The following is a 6,865-nucleotide window of genomic DNA, read 5'->3' on the forward strand; positions in this document are numbered from 1 at the left end:
AACACCAAGATATCAAGTGCGCTGGTCCACGCCCACTGATCAGCGCTGCGCCAGGCGCTCGGCCTAGTTTCTACGCTGATGCAAAGATAGGGGCCTATTTGTTTTGCGCCGTTCAATATTGCTAGTGCTGTATCAACTTTCACTTTGGAACCAGGCGAGTTAAATTCACACACAGTTGAAGACTTGTACTCACTTTGGGTTGAAAACAGGAAAGAACGTGAAGTTTCTTCTTTGTCTTAAAAAGTTTTCACAACAACACAGCCGACACGCGCGGGGGACGCCCCGGCGACATTAAACAAGCGCCCCCTGTTCAGAGAAGCAGTAGAGCGGAGGAGGGGGAACTGAACTGGGCGCGCTTGTTTAATGCCGCCGGCGCGTCCCCCGCGCGTCACGGTAAGAGGACTTGGCCTCGTTTATTATTAAAACGGCACACATTCATTTCGAACAGATAGTTAATCACGATGATCCGATGTAGAAGGCTCAGAGGTCGATGGGGGGTCGGCCAATCCTAGTATGCAGTGCACCTATTTAATAATGTATGCCAAAAAAATCACAACAATCTAATTTCTTTCGTTTTTCACACTTTTTCACATCAAAAGTTCATTTTTCAAGATTTCATTGATAACAGTAATGTACAGTTTGCTGACGTCACCTAGTACTATCAAATTTCTACCCCATTTCAACGAATCATATCACGACATGCAGCTGTCAATCAAATCTTCATTTCATCAGGATTCTCTTCCAAATCAAGTAGAAAATTGCGCCTAGTGCCTGTCATCTGGCAGAATTCCTATCCCATAAACTAACTACTAACTTGGCCAATTGTTAGAAACATGAACAAAAACAAAAACTATAATCTCTAAGAATGCAAAGAAATGTAACTAGCTCGTTAAAACGCGCATTCCAGGGATATCGTATTTAGCAGCAGCGCTAATGGCGCGCGCATCAGAGAGCTTGGTTGTCAGGGGTCGCACTTCGGAGATTCCAGGCCGACGTGCTGCACTCTCCGCTCGGCAACACGAAGGCAGCTGGCTGCCTGCGGCTCGCTGAGCTCCACTCCTCCCGTAAAAAGGCTCTTTCCGAGGGGAGCGCCACAACACACTGAATCCCACTCGATTTGGAGGCGGAACTAGCCAGGATTGGCCAAAGCCCAATCCAGTCCCTAGAATTGTCAAATTAACTCATCTACATGATACTGTAACGGTTTTGAAGTCTGTCATTTAATTTGACAGTTATTGAGTGTTAAAGTGTGGACCAGTGACATCACTGGTCCACACTAACTCAAATTAATAACTCATTAACTCAAATCAACTCTCAATAACTGTCAAACTAGATGAATGATGAATAGTTTGACAGTTATTGAGAGTTGATTTGAGTTAACGAGTTATTAATTTGAGTTAGTGTGGACCAGTGATGTTACTGGTCCACACTTTAACTCATTGAGTGCCAAGGACGTCTTTCGACGTCCAATTAAATAGTGACGTAGAGTGCCAAGGACGTCTTTCGACGTCCAATGCGTTTTTTGACGGTGGGACGTCGATCAAAGCCTTCTGCATCTCCTGTACAAATATTGTAGCTATTGGAGGTCTATAACCTATTTTACGGACTCATTAGGTGGCGACAGTGCTCTCCAGATTACAGAAAGGTCCCGAAAACAGCTGGAAAAAGCCGTGATCAAAGAGAAACCGATGCATGCTGCAGCCAGAGCCATATAGATTGCTCTGTCGGGAGCTGACGTTGGCTGCGAACAGAAGTCAATCCGCGCACACAACTGAGCCCCTCTGCCTCTGTCTGTCTGTCTGCATAGTTTATCCACACGATTAGCAGCCAGAAAGGCAGCACCCGATGCCGAAGGGCGAAACCTTTCCCTGCAGTCTCGTTTGGCATTTCCGTGTGCGCTGGGAACAAAAATGGAGGCACGGAGCGCTCCGAAAATAGAGTGGCTGTGTGTTAGTGTGGGGAGGGAGGAGTTTGCAGTTGAGGGGGGGAGGGGGTGAGAGGGGGGGGGGGGGGAGAGGGGGGGGGGGGCACGCAGGGCATCACACAACTACACCACGTCACTACATCAGAAAATATTATCTTCAGAGTCCGTGAATGTGCTTGAAATGCTTCATTTCACAAAAGGCGGAATATCTCAGCTAATAATTTGAAACGCCTGTATTTGCTCAAAACGACCTATCTTCTCCGGCTCATAACTAAAGAACGGAAAATGGTATCAATACACTTTTTTTTGCTGATGATACAATAGAGCCAGCTCGTTCTTTGTGCGTGTTCGGTGTTTACATAGTAATATCACACAATATTCTGTGGGCCTCGAGAAATCACTGAAAACGCTCTGAAAACTGTGGCACTGGGAGCGTCCGTTCTCCAAAAGTGGCTGGCACTCAATGAGTTAACACTCAATAACTGTCAAATTAAATGACAGACTTCAAAACAGTTTACAGTTTTCTGATGTACTACTGATGTTCTAATGATACAAAGCTGGTTGAAAATGGGCGGAGTGTTCCTTTAAGTAATTATTTTATGTATGTATTTAATTGATGTGTGTGTGTGTGTGTGTGTGTGTGTGTGTGTGTGTGTGTGTGTGCGTGCCCACGCTACACATGAATAAAAAGCACAGATGTGGTGGAAAATACGGCCTACCTCTGTTTCTGACAAATAAAACAAAGCTTCATCTGAGGAAAGGTGTAAAGTTTAAATTAAAATCCCAAAGAACATAATACAATCAGTCAATTCAAGTCACAGTTTTAGGATTATGTAACAGAAAGTAGTTTTATGTAAGCAGTGTGTTGACAGCTCAGGGTCACACAGGAGTGCACGAGCTCCGACAAGCGTCACGGGGAATGACGGAACATTGAACCTTGAGAGAGGAAATTAAAAATTAAGTGGGGTCTACACTTTGCTAAAAATCCAATATTATGAAGTGCACCAGTGATGGATATTCAAGGTGATTTTGTTATGGCTGGAGAGAGTGTAAATGTTAATGTTAAAATGTGATGACATAACCCATTTCTTGAAGGCAAAATTGAAGTAATCGTGTATTTATTTCCTATTTCTAAATCATCAAGTCTGACTTCTTCCTAAAGATCAACTGGTGCAATGTTTAGCTAAGGAGCTGTCCTTGGTGCTGAAATCCCAGCAGCCAATGTAAAGTACCTCATGGAATTATGTTACTAGTTTGCTCTGTTGGTTCCTATAAAAGTATATTTATTAAGCATAGAACCGCATCATACGGGTTATCATATCATCATATGGGTAAACTGTGATTATAAATGCAGAGATTATGTAAGTTAATGCACGACGAGGTGCCTCATAGTGCACTCGAAGTGCATTAACCCGCTTATACCATGGTCACTTGCCAAAGAAACAAAACAAGACCATTCATTTAAATTTCCATGCATTTTGCAATCAAAATGTAGTTTTCATAACCTTGAATATGAGTTGAGAACCGGCGAGACAAAATAGTCCCCTCGGCTGCTCAATATTAGGGTATCATTGGATAAAATGGCCGCTTAGTGCCTGCAGCACCTGGCACAATTCTAGAGTCAAGCTAACTAATAATTTGGCCAATTGTAGCCTATGTAACAACATACAAAATAAAACGGCAATGTCTAAGAATGCAACGCCATGTAACTGGGTCATTTAAACTCGCATTCCAGGGAATTGCGTTAACGTCTGTGGGTCTTATAAGACGTTAAATGGCGCGAGGCAGGAGTAGAGTGAAAACTATCTGCTTTCAGTATGTTGGAGTCCAGGTATGTTTTGTACAAGGACGTCTCTCAGTGTGTTGCTGTTAACGTTGTTTTCTTTTTGTTGATCTCGTCTTTTTCCTCTTTGACTTGATTTGTATCAGACGCAGCGCATGCTCTCCCAGAGCGCCTGGCTGCTGGTTGCTGTAAGTTGTAAACAGAGGGTTTGACAGTTGACAGCTGAGAGCCCGGCTTCTGTCAGCTGACCAGAACAAAAATCAGATTTCTAAATAGCCATTATTTTAATAAACTGAGCACTCAGGGGTAATCTAAATAGTTACTTTGACCGACTCAATTCTTTTCTAAACTTATAAAAGTGCCATATTAAGCGTTAATGGTGGTATAAAGCTCAAATGGCCTGGCTCCCCCCCGCAGGGCACAGCTCGCCCCCGCTCAGCTTGCACGCGCGCGTCACTTAATGGCTCAGAGCCGGCTTCTGTCAGGGGAGGGAAATCTCCGAAATGAAAAAAAAAAAAAAAAAAAAAAAATTGTACTCTTTCACAGCTGGTAATCCTATATCAAAAGCAATATGGTTCTGTGTCCACTGTTAAGCAGTTTATTTAACAAGTGTAATTTCATAAGAGTTTGGTGACATAAAATAGTTGATGTCACATGGGCAATGTTTAACAGTGTTAAAGCTAGTTGTTTCATCAGACTTCAATAAAGGTTAAACTTTACAATAAGGGTAATTCAATTAAGGGTATAAGCAATAACTAACTGTTAATTAACACAAAAAATATGTCAACTCAAATAGAGCAAAATGAGAGCAAATCCTGAATGGAAACTGCCCCACAGCTGAGCTGTGCTGGGGAAACGTTGAATTACATCACAAGGCTTAGAGACCTTCTCCACACATAAAAACATTATACTGTAGCATTACTTATTTATAGCCACACAATTTTCTAGTGTACTACTGTACAATCAATTCCAGGACTGTCTGTCTGTCCTGCATGACTGTCCTTTGCGTACTGTATCTCGAGAACCGTTCGTCGGATCGACTTCAATCTTGGGCAGTGCGCTTAGGGGGGCCTGACAGATTGCAGTGTGGGGAGAGAGTGAGAGAGAAAGGTGCCCATGGCCCCAAAGTTAATGGGGAGAAGGGGAGGGAGGGGAACGGGCACTGCACGACAGCCACTGCACTAGTACTAGAAATACACTGATCTTCAGAGCTCAAAACAAGTCAAGTCAAGTCAAGTTTATTTATATAGCCCTAATTCACAAGCATGTCTCAGAAACCTCTCAAAACCAACTACTATTTACTTATTGGAACCTCCTCATTAATGACCTACTAACATTTATACTGATACATTAACTTCACATGTATTTCTTCCAAATGAAACCCTTTCAAGAAAGATTTGTTTGATCAAAGTTCTGCAATAAGTTCTAGAAAAAGTGGCCTATTGTGCAGTCCAGGGCACTTTATTCTGTAACATATAATTACTGGAATATTTTCCTCTGACCATGCAACAATTATGGCTTTACCAGCATCGTGATGTCAAAGTATGTCCACTCCATGGTTGCGGTCTCTTCAATCCCATTCATTCTTATGAGAGGACCGTTGGCAGTCAAATGTCTGTGTGAATGAGCTCTTTGCCAGTATTGTAGCTCAATGGCTTCACTGTCTGCTCAGCTGAATGTTACGATTAGCAGACCCATTATATTGTCATGCTCTGATGCTATTCTGCTCACTATCTGCCAGCACACATATGTTTATTAACAGAAAGATGCAAGTTCATAGGCCTTGTTGGTACTTGAAGACCCTTGAGTCTATGTAAACATAAAGCAAAGGGGAATCACAATTAATATTTTCCTGTTTTTCATCAGTGGAAATCCCCATAAACCTGAAGGCTTTTCATGTTGTCCAGTGTGCATACTGAATAATGTTCAAGGGCAAACAAACAAATAAAATCTATAAAATTCAAGAGAGATATTCATATAAAGTTGGACTCGGGGGGGTTTCAGCTTTGTAGAATGCAGACTGTGCTGAAGCAGCTGCACACTCCGCACATGCCCTCTGGATCACCTGCCTGCAGCTCTAAACAACTCTGGCAGTAACTATTGTTCACGCCCACATCCACCTCCACGTCGTCGTCGTCCACACCCACCTCCACGTCCACGTCCACGCCCACCTCTATGTCCACGCCCACCTCCACTCCACGTCTTTCTCTCTCTCTGTAAAGCTCATCCCATGTTTTCCGGATGCTTGGGAAGAACAAATCTAATTTCTGGTGACTAATCTGCATTTTTGCCCCATGCAGTCCCTCACAAAACACTTCTCCACATTTGCTGGACAGAGTTAAATAGCGCAGGCAGAGGGCACAGCTGCACATGTTTAACCTTCCTTGCAGGTCCAATTGTTATGCTCAGTTTTATTAGCTCCCACATGGAAAGAACCTATATGTACCCTATATGTTTTGATATAGGGCCACATATAGTTTCCCCATATATGGTGCATACATAAAATTGGCCGTTTTCCTATATTATATGTACATATATGTACCTATATGTACATATAATATAGGAAATCGGCCAATTTTATGTCTGCACCATATATGGGAAACCTATATGTACATATATGTACCTATATGTAGGATTTTAAATAAAAAAAAATAGCAGCCCACACGGGATTCGAACCCCGTTCTCCAAGGTTCAAGCCGTGGGCTCTAGTGCTGAGCTATACATTTTCTTATACTAACCAGAGAGCCGGGCACATTATATACTCTCTCGCACACAACGTAGACCACAATTGTCAGCGATCGGGAAGTTATTTTATGTGATGCGTACGATCGTAACAGACTAAAATTATGTTGTGTGTGTGTGTGCATCTATAGTCTGTAGGCTGTACGGCTTCAGAGGTTAACTTCATTTAACACCAGAGACTCAGGAGGTAGGCCTACACAGAGCCTCGTATAGTCTGTTACAATAACATAGTGTGCCCAGAGCACCTCGTTCCGCACTTGGTGCAGACCGGTGCAGACTTGCTTTGGTCTAGTCAGTCACAGCTAGTACTTGCGCATGCTCGTTGCTGCAGGAACTGAATTCATTATTTTATAGTATTGCGCTAAACTATTAACCATAGTTGTGTCCTGGAAGCTTTTTGCTGGCACCACATAGCC

Source organism: Poromitra crassiceps (assembly GCF_964638095.1).
Source record: "Poromitra crassiceps genome assembly, chromosome: 5".
NCBI classification, from domain to species: domain Eukaryota; kingdom Metazoa; phylum Chordata; class Actinopteri; order Beryciformes; family Melamphaidae; genus Poromitra; species Poromitra crassiceps.